At 43.1% G+C, this 10849-nt stretch overlaps 1 pseudogene; it reads left to right on the top strand.

Moving 5' to 3' along the window:
• Window positions 1-322: 322 nt before the first annotated feature.
• Window positions 323-8148, top strand: LOC143728224 (uncharacterized; annotated as a pseudogene).
• Window positions 8149-10849: the final 2701 nt, after the last annotated feature.

Below are 10849 nucleotides of genomic sequence, written 5' to 3'. Positions count from 1 at the left end.
AGACAGTAAGTTGCTATGGCTACTTACACACCCTGAAAGTTACCTCAGTTTCTGTAACTGAAAGTTGAGGTTTTCTGTTTACTTACCAGTTAACTTACCAGGCATGTTTTTTTAACCTGCTTTCTGGAACAGCCCTACAACTGCATGGATTCGACACAACCAGCTTACACGTAAGCACACGCACAAGGGTGACAACACCAATGATCACAGACCAAGCCTTTAATAATCAGGCTTCATGCTCATTGGCTGCCGCTTATGTCAATCAAACAGTGCTAAGGAGATGCTTAAGCTACCCTACGACATTTTGTACTAGTGCCTTAAGATCTATTTGCAGCATTATTCTAACGTCTGTTTCCCTGTTTGTCTAATACAGTAAGAACGCCTCTGGTTCTCTGATTATGAATTATACAGCTGCATTACTGAGGTAAGACTAAACTTTATCTCCAAATGCAGTGGTGGAAAGAGTACTCAAGTAAAAGTACCATTACATTCCAAAAAATGTAGTGTGAGTAGAGTAAAAAGTACTTGTCCAAAAATCTACTTGAGTAAGAGTAAAAAAGTAGCTTATTTAAAAGTACTCATGAGTAGTGAGTAGTCAGTACTGAGCTGTGGATTCTACCCCTTATAATAAACAATGTGCACTACAATTTATAAATTTAAAAAAAATGCACATACTGTAATTCACATTATATTTTGTTGCACATAAAATATCAATATTCATAACTGTGCTAATAATTCAAAAACCCTTAGAAACTCATATGATAATTCAGCATCACACACCATGAGATGGGTTAAATAGAGAGATTAAAAAATACCCAATTTCTCTCCAAAACGGTACCAATGTTAGTGTTTTGATAAATGAGAATCACTAATATTATCAGATTACCTCACCTAATGCACTGAAAAAGGCTAAGATAGTGAGCTAACACTAATTACACACTTTAATTCCATGCTATTAAATATTTTACAATTTAAACATAAATGCACATTGTTCTATAAGGGTGACATCATCCCTTACATTTTACACGGCTACATGTACTCACATTGTAATGCTGATAATATAAGTAAGGAAAATTGTGCATTAGGGAAGTTATATCCAGGAAACTTTTACAAAAGAAACAAACACACACACACACAAATGCATGTCTCTTTGTAGTCTCGGTGAAGCTGTTTTATCAGCAGCATCCACACACAAAAAAACAAAAGTTGAACATGAAAAATGTTTTTGCGCAAATGCACTTGCCAAATGAAGACGGATTGTATAATGGATAAATCAAAAAACGTTGTTTATTAACGAGCTGTAGTCACGCACTGCCAGAAATGCAGTTCAAGTTAACACCATGGTTCATAGAGTGCACTGATTCTGAATCTGGCGGCATGGCGAGCGCGAGATCGTGACGCGCGTCTCTCTATAATGTGATTGTGAATTAAATGGGAGCGGGAATTCACCGCATTATGAACTCGTCACCCAATACCCCCAACCTCAGACCAAATGTTAGGCCCTGTAGACAGGCCAGCCTATATAAATATCATTAAGCAGAAATGTAGGCCTACCTTAGCATATTAGAGGAAGACGCTGATATCTGGATTGAATTGATGCGTGAAGAATACACTTCCACAGCAGTCACGAGTAACAGCAGGAATAGGCGGTTACAGTTTTCTATGCTTAATTTGATTTGATGACAGTCACGAGACCAATTACTCGATCCAATCACGTTGATGGATAAAAATAAAATAAAATTAAAACAAGCATGTAAGGAGTAACGACCACAAACAGAAGGAAAATAGCGGAGAAAAAGTACCGATACATCACTTAAAATGTACTCAAGTAAAAGTAAAATTACAAAAAAGTAAAAAGTACAATTTCTGAAAAAAAATACTTAATTACAGTAACGTGAGTATTTGTAATTCGTTACTTCACACCCCTGTCCAAATGTAGTTCAGACAACAGAAAATAAACACTGAGACTGACAACAGTCTATGTATACACAAGCTATTCTGTTTTCAAACATATAGATTTCTTTACGAACGGCTCACATTAATCAATCAAAATATACAACGTATCATTCATTTCTTTCTAGTGTCGAGCAGCACAGGACAGAAGCCATGAATGAGAGCCATTAATACCTGATAAGTGTTGTTCTGATTAAGTCAAGTCACATTTATTCATATAGCACTTTATACAATAGATTGTTTCAATGCAGATTCACAGTAATACAAAAAATCAGTACTGATGTTGCAATGTACCTTAATTATGAAACAAATACAATTTCAGCTGTAAAGCCGCTCTAAAAAGACAAAAGTGTCATTATTAAGCTCAATTGAGTTCAATGTTGATTCAATTTAGTTCAGTAAAAGTGTGAATGTTGTCATTAGTTACTAAGAAAACTCAGTTAAACTATAAAGCAACTCTATAGAAGATAATAGTGTAATTATTCAGCTTAAGTCAGTTCAGTGTTGATTCAGTTGATGATAGTACAGTGTTCATTGAAGATCCATTTGCACTAAATAAGTTTCTTTGCCTCTTCTCTTTGTCATTAACAGGACCACTGCACAGCCACCACAGAAAGGAATGATAACCAACAGCACCCTTGATCTAAATTATCAAGGATCGTCCAGGTGAGGTCATATTCCAATTAATTTGTCACAATTCAAGGAGGATCTCTGCTTTGCTTATAGTATTGTTCCCCTGTTCAAGTGTGAATGGACGAAGTTCTGATACTACTGCACAATATGATTATTCTGACTTATACGATGAGTACCCTGTGTTGTACTCCCTGTTTTTTGTGGTGGGCTTTCTGGGTAACATACTGGTGGTCTGGGTGCTCTTGATGGGAGTCAAACTGAGAAGCATGACCGACATCTGTCTCCTGAACCTGGCTATAGCTGACCTGCTGCTGGTCTCCTCTCTGCCCTTCCTGGCACACACTCTGCCACAGACCAGTGGATCTTTGGAGATGTTATGTGCATTATGGTCCTCAGTGTCTACCACATTGGATTCTATAGTGGGATATTCTACATTGTACTGATTGTCCTGAGTGTTGATCAATACTTAGCTGAAGTTCATCCTGTGTTTGCTTTGAAAGTCTGAAACAGGATCTTAGCCAGTTTGGTAATATGCATCATTACTGTTTTTGTTTCCTGAGTTGATGTTCTCAAAACCACAAAAAATAATAATAAAAAGTATTATACATATTATACAATAGATGATCAAACTTCTAATCATACATGCAGTATTATTGGTATCTTTAAAATGAATGTCATGGGTTTAATTCTCCCACTTATTGTGACTGGATTTTGGTACTCATTCTGAAGAGGACAGTTCGCTCCTCCAGGAGGCAGGCCATGCGTCTAGTCATTGTGGCTATGGTGGTCTTCTTCTACTGTTGGGATCCATACAAAGTCTTCAGATCACAGAAGTTTTGGCTTACTCACACAGCTGCCTAAATCCAACGCTTTATGTGTCTGTGGGAGAGAAATTCAGGAGGCATCTTTTTTAGACACACTTCAGTAGATTGCAATTCATGCAGAGTTATATCACTCAGACAACACTAGTGTGGATGAGAGATCCGCTGCAGTGTGAACAGAACATTAATTGGAATAAGGAATACAGACAAAAAACAAACAACAAAAAACGTCCTCGGGTTACGACTGTAACCCTTGTTCCCTGAGAAAGGGAACGAGGACTGCGTCGAATAACACTTTGGGGGAACGCCCCTCAGCGTAGCGCCTCTGAAGAATGAATGAAACTAAGCCAATCTCTGATTGGTGTTGCGTCATGACATAATGTGTGACGGCATACAAGTGGAAGCTATATAGGATGCCGGCACACATGAGATGTCAGCTTCTGTGCTGAAGCAAGCACTCCCAGGCAGGGGAAGGCTTGGCAAAGGGACGCAGTCCTCGTTCCCTTTCTCAGGGAACAAGGGTTACAGTCGTAACCCGAGGACGTTCCCTTTCGAGGGAACTCGGACTGCGTCAAATGACACTTTGGGGGAACGAGTACCCACTATATCACAACGCGCCCTGCTTGTCCTAGTGTGAAGCTGCTCACAGGCACACTTAGGCACGAGAGCACAAGAGTGCCAGGCGTAGACGGGATGTCCAGACTGTAAAACCTAATAAAGGTGTGTGGGGTGGCCCATCCTGCTGCCTCGCAGACTTCCTGGATTGGGGCCCCCGAGAGGAGGGCTCTAGAGAACGCCATGCCTCTGGTTGAATGAGCCCTCACGGCCAAAGGTGAAGGCAGATTGCGCACCTGGTAGGCCAAGGAAATAGCATGGACAATCCAGTTGCCAGTAACTGGTCTGACTTCCGCCATGAAGAGGACCTCTGAATGTAAATTTTTAGAGCTCTGATAGGGCAGAGCAGATGAAGTCTCTCCTCATCCGCCGTCACGTGAGGTGGAGGATGAAAACCTGCAGAACCGTAGGCCGTAGGCCTAGGATGTAGGATGGCTTTAATGTCGCCTGGACCAAACTCCAGGCACTCGTTAGATATAGAGAGCGCCTAGAGATCTCCTACCCTCCTCAGAGAAGTAATGGCCAACAGAAAAACCACCTTCAGGGGGCCTCGGCCATGTGGAAACCCTGGTACGAGCCGCAGGTCTCATCCTCCAAGCCCAACGGAGGAAACGAACGACCAACTGCTGTCTCCACAGAGGTCCATCACCCAGAGGAGCGTGGAAAGCCGCAATGGCAGCCACGTACACCTTGAGTGTGGACGGGGTAAGACCAGCTGAAAAGCGATCTTGGAGGAACTCCAGAACTGAAGCCACAGGGCAGTTAACTGGATCCACCTCACGCTCTCTACACCAATTGGTAAAGACATTCCACTTTAAGCCGTACAATTTCCTCTTGGAGGGAGCTCTAGAGCTGAGTATGGTCTCCACTACTCCAGCTGATAGGCCGGCCTCTAGGTACTGTGCCCCCTCAGGGGCCAGACCCACAGCTTCCATAGCTCGGGCCGAGGGTGAAATATTGAGCCCTCTGCCTGTGTCAGCAGGTCCCTCCTGAGGGGAATCTCCCAAGAAGAGCAGTCTAGGAGTGATACAATGTCTGAGAACCATACTCGGGGTGGCCACAATGGGGCTACCAGCAGTAGACTGATCCCGTCGCGACGGACCCTCACTAGAACTCCCGGGAGCAGAGCGATCGGGGGAAATGCATACAGACGCAGCCTCGGCCACGTCTGCACCATGGCATCCAACCCCAGCGGGGCTAGATGAGTGAGGGAGAACCACAGTGGACAGTGGGTCATCTCTCGAGACGCGAATATGTCCACTTCTACTGGGCTGAACCTCTGAGATATTGACTCCACAACCTCGGGGTGGAGTCTCCATTCCCCGGGCCTCAGCCCCTGTCTCGACAGGATGTCTGCTCACTGATTTTGACTCCCTGGGATGTATGTTGCTCTTAGAGATAACATTTTCCCCTGGGACCACAGGAGGATCTGATGCGCCAGTCTGCATAGAGGGCGAGACCTCAGACCCCCCTGATGGTTTATATAGGCCACTACCGACATATTGTCTGACCTCACAAGGACATGATGACCTTTGAGGTCCGGCAGGAAGCTCGTCAGAGCCCGGAACACCGCCAACATCTCCAGGCAGTTTATGTGCCAGGAGGAATGATCTGGTCCTGCCATAAGCCTGTCGTAAAGCGGCCGTCCATGACCCCGCCCCACCCCGTGAGGGAGGCATCACGAAACGATTTTCCGGCAACATGACGCTACAAACACTGGACCTTGGGACAGAAACCAAGCTTTTTTCCACATAGATAGGGAACGAAGGCATCTGCGCGTAACCCTGATCATGCGGAACGGGTTCCCCTTCGGGAAGATCAACCACTGGAGGGCCCTCATGTGCAGCAGGCCAAATGGAATAATGTTGGACGCTGCTGCCATGAGCCCCAACACTCATCAGCCTAACAGCTCACACAAAAAACAGAAGAAACATACTGAGGTAGAAATGTTGAGATTTTTTTATTTTATAATATATGATATAGTTAAGTAACATAACACGACAAAGAGCTGTTCTATAATATCAGAAAAAAGTAACGTTAGCCTAGTTTATATGTAGTAACTTACATTTTAGACGCAGTATTGACTGGTTTGGTTCTATTTCACCGACGAAAATAGTTACAAAAGAAAAGCAACACTAAGCGCTGTGTTTTTTTTTACTGAATGATTCATTATTTTGAACGAATCGTTTTAATTAATGACTCGATTCATTTATTAAGACGGTCCCATGTCGCCACCTATTGATTTATTGTTTAAAGGTATCATTGATTTTATTTTTATTTCATTATTTGTTTAATCATTAATCTCATAATATTTTTACAGTTGTAATTTTGCAGTGTAAATTAAATTAATGGATAACAGACCTTTTTATTAAAACTGAATTTGATCAAATGTAAGAATTTGACATAAAACATATTTAGTAAGGTTTAATAAATTGTCATTTATTGAGGTAAATAATGCCCTGGTGACCCCCTACTACAAATTACTTTGTAAACAGGTAATCTTTTTCACCACTTGTGAGTTTGCAGGTCTGTTTAATAGTTCAAAAAGTACAATAAATGTTCAAATTTAGATTTTTTTAAGAGTTGTTGAAAGGTGTCTTTTAATAAATGCAACACGTTCCCAGTCATGTGAAATAATCGTGTTACATAATCGTGATTTCAATACTGACCAAAATCATAATCAATCGTGATTATGATTTTTTCCATAATCGAGCAGCCCTAGCTGAGGGGCGTTCCCCCAAAGTGTCATTCGACGCAGTCCGAGTTCCCTCGAAAGGGAACGATTCTAATAAGGATTTACTTAAAAATGTTTCCCTTCCAGTGCATCTACCAGAGTGTTTCAATTCTGCTTCCCTACCCCAAAAAAAGAAGTTTTGAACATGATAAGACTTTTTGATGTTTTCTAGTAACTTTATGTATTTTTGATTTGACATATATACATTCATACATATATTTTACTCTTCCTGGCTTTTTTGTTTACAAATACTGTAACTTGATGGACTGTTTTCTGTAAGAATAAACACCTTTAAAGGAGCTCTAAGCGATGTCGGGTGACGTCACTTCTTGTTGAAGTTTAAAGTATTGTCAAACAAAACGGAGGCTAGCTAGACCCTCCCTCCTCCTCATCCGTGCACTAAACCCCCAAACCCCATCCCCAAATCCTTCTTGTCGGTTATTGGCTGGAACAGTTTGTTATGTTTCGTGGTGCGGGTTAGCCCAGTTTGTTTTTGGTGCTGTTTTTGGAGCCTGGGGTGTCTCCAGAGACTGCATTTTTTGCTGAAAAATGAACTGAACTGAAACAGGTGTGTAACATAATCAGTAACCAAGGAAACTAACAAGGGAAACAGGTGGAGAGCTGAGAGGCTGAAGGGAGCCAGTAGAGAAGTGGCAGTGGAACTGGCTGACTTAGGTAGAGGATGCAGGAAAGGGAGGCTGGCTGGGACCATCAGCGACAAAATGAGACTTTGAGCCGGGCTGGACTATTGGAGACTCAGGAGACTTGGAGCTGGGCGAGACCATTGGAGACGCAGGAGACTTGGAGCTGGGTGAGACTATTGGAGACCCAGGAGATGTGGACCTGGGCGGGACCATTTGACACCCAGGAGATGTGGAGCTAGGCGAGACCATTGCAGACCCAGGAGACGCGGAGCTGGGCGGGACCATTGGAAACCCAGGAGACTTGGACCTATGCGAGACCATTGGAGACACAGGAGACTTGGAGCTGGGCGAGACCATTGGAGACGCAGGAGACTTGGAGCTGGGAAAGACCATTGGAGACCCAGGAAACTTGGAGCTGGGCGAGACCATTGGAGACGCAGGAGACTTGGAGCTGGGTGAGACCATTGGAGACCCAGGAGATTTGGAGCTGGACAGGACCATTGGAGACCCAGGAGACGTGGAGCTAGGTGAGACCATTGGAGACTCAGGAGAGGCGGAGCTGGGCGAGACCATTGGAGACCCAGGAGACTTGGACCTGTGCGAGACCATTGGAGATGCAGGAGACTTGGAGCTGGGCGAGACCATTGGAGACCCAGGAGACTTGGAGCTAGGCGAGACCATTGGAGACCCAGGAGACTCGGAGCTGGGGCGGGACCATTGGAGACACAGGAGCCTTAGACCTGCGTGAGACCATAGGAGATGCAGGAGCCTTATACCTGTGCGAGACCATTGGAGGCGCAGGAGACTTGGCGCTTGCCGAGACCATTGAAGACGCAGGAGACTTGGAGCTGGGCGAGACCAGCGGCGACAGGAGACTTTAGGGAATAACCCATTTTACAGGGACCAGGTACAGCTCACCCTCAGTGGCGGGACTATGGGCAGGCACCATTCCATGTCATCAAACTCCACGATGATGCCCTCCTTGACAGACGTTGCTGCCGGCTCACACACTCAGTCAGGCTCTCTGCTGGGCTCCGGGGCGACGATAAGCTCAGCCGTCAGCTGGTATCGCGGCATGCTTGGGCTCTGTGTCTGCGGTTGGCTCAGGCTCCATGATGGCCGTGGCTAAGGTCTGGCTGGTCTCTGTGTCCAGAGTCAGGCTGGTCATGTCCTCATCAGCTGGGTAGACGGTGAACAAAGATCCCCAATACACCCACTCCACGAATGCTGCAAAAGTCCCTAGAGGATCATATCAGATGTTGTATGGTTAAAAAACAGTATCTCCTCAACATAGCGAACTTATTTACCTAACTTATCTTTGAGGGGGGGTGGGCTAAAGCAGCCAGTAGGTGGGTATATGCAAATGTGTGACATGCTGATATAGCTACAACTACTAAAAATAATGACAGAACTACAAAAAAAGGCATTTAAGGCAAGTGTTTTCTGTTGGTTTCCTTTGGCGTGGACTTTGTAGAGGAGTGTAGAAAAATTATATCAACCTTTGAGACACTTTGTACAAAAACAGATAACAAAGCAAAATGTGTTACAAAACACCCTGGTCTCCTAACTCTCATGATCCTAAGGCAAAAGGTTCTGGAAACTGAACAGATCACAGGTGTCTATTTTACTAAAGTTGGCTGTGAGAAAGCAGAGGGAAAAGGTCTGCGAAAGTGACTCTCTGCTTGTGTCCGAAATTGCCCCCTATAACCTTAAATAGGTTACTAATTTAGGGGACAGCCATTTGTAGTGGTGTCCGAAATCATAGTGGACGTTATTGAGTGCACTCATTCAATCCCACAATGCACCGCAATAACGAGTGTACAACTGATGTATGCTCATTGGCTAGAGATCACCCATAATGCACTGTGAGAGTCGCGCGCTTAATGAATTCCCCCATCTCGCCAGGAGATGGCGCCGCAGCTGAATCAAATCATCCATCCATTTTCCAAACCGCACTGGTCCAGCGAAATATCGTACATACAGGGATAAATTCCTTTTTAATTTGTTATTATATTGTTTGATTAAAGTTTATATGCTATTTTCCAAGTCAGAGTAAATCTTTTCATTACTACTGGAGCTGCCAGTTTGCTATGTTTCAAATGATTATTATTAAACAGCAAGCACAAACTATGCAAAATCGGCAGACCTACTGGCGCACTCAGTCTCCGAATTCACTCACTTGTTTTCATCAACTCCTTCAAGTGGACTATATTAGTGGAGTAAACTAGGGAATAGTGAATGAGGGTATAGTAGGGGGCGATTTCGAACACAACTTCTCTCTCATCCTATGGCATTAGTCCCGCTCATATTGCAGGTTCCAGTACACAGTTGGCACAGGTTTTACACCGGATGCTCTTTCTTACAGTGCTCGGACACAATCACAGCCAATTTGATCATATTCAATCCACCTAACCTGCATGTCTTGGACACGTGGGAACAGAGCACCCAGAGGAAGCCCACAAAGAAAGGACTCGAACCAAGGACCTTCTTGCTGTGAGGCAACAGTGCTACCCACCGAGCCGACAGGCTTTTCCCCCAGGTCCTTACCTGATTAGATATAGCCAGCTATTCATTTCCATAATCTATACAATGTTACAAGCATTACGTATCCGTTTAACATTTTCTTGGTTTAAAAATAACCTCTTGATAGCCGTCATATTTTAAAGTAGCAAGAATCAAGAACTGAGGAAGCTTACAGAGAGTGCATGAACCGAGGATGCGGAAGTCTTTTTTGTTGAAACACCTAGCAACACACACCTAAAAAATTAAATTTTAGATGCAAAATTGTAAGCTATTTTGTTACTTTTTGACTTGGGAACTCAAATAGTTCTAAACAATAAATAAATAAATAAAATCATAAATAAATCATACATAATTATATGATTTGCACATAAAAACATAAAGACACTGCATAATCTGCTTTCTGAAACTGCCGAAAAACTTTGTGTACATCTGTTAGAAGTTGAATATAGAAGTCGACCTGTAATGTATGATCAACAGTTCAAAGCTGTAACTATATTTTGGATTTTAGCAATACAGCATTGACAAATCAGCACCCAGAACCAGGATTATCTGTTTAAAATATAAATGTATGTGTACAAATACTATGTATTTTAAGGATATATAGGGCCATGTTTTGCTTTCTGAATACTCCCAACTAAACTCTTTATGCTACAAAGGGATTTTTTTTTCTGCAGTTGAACTGAAAGTCAGTCAATTTTCAGTCACAAAGCTCTGTAGTGTGTTCGTAATATGCAGGTGTCGCCTCCTGTCTTCTATGATAAAGCAGGTTGAAAGGTGATGAAGCCAACACTTAAGTTAAAATAATTTTAAATTTCATTGGCAATTTCACAATACACACATAGTACTGTATGTTAGAAACCTGCTTCTCACATTGAATATTTACTGCTTTGAGCCGGAGAAATATATATGTATTAGTTGACTATGAA

The sequence above is a fragment of the Siphateles boraxobius genome, unplaced genomic scaffold (assembly GCF_051911475.1).
Source record: "Siphateles boraxobius isolate OS27281-9 unplaced genomic scaffold, OSU_SipBor_1 12, whole genome shotgun sequence".
NCBI classification, from domain to species: Eukaryota; Metazoa; Chordata; class Actinopteri; order Cypriniformes; family Leuciscidae; genus Siphateles; species Siphateles boraxobius.
Note: the sequence above shows the minus strand (reverse complement) of the source record. Positions and strands in the feature narration are given on the sequence as shown.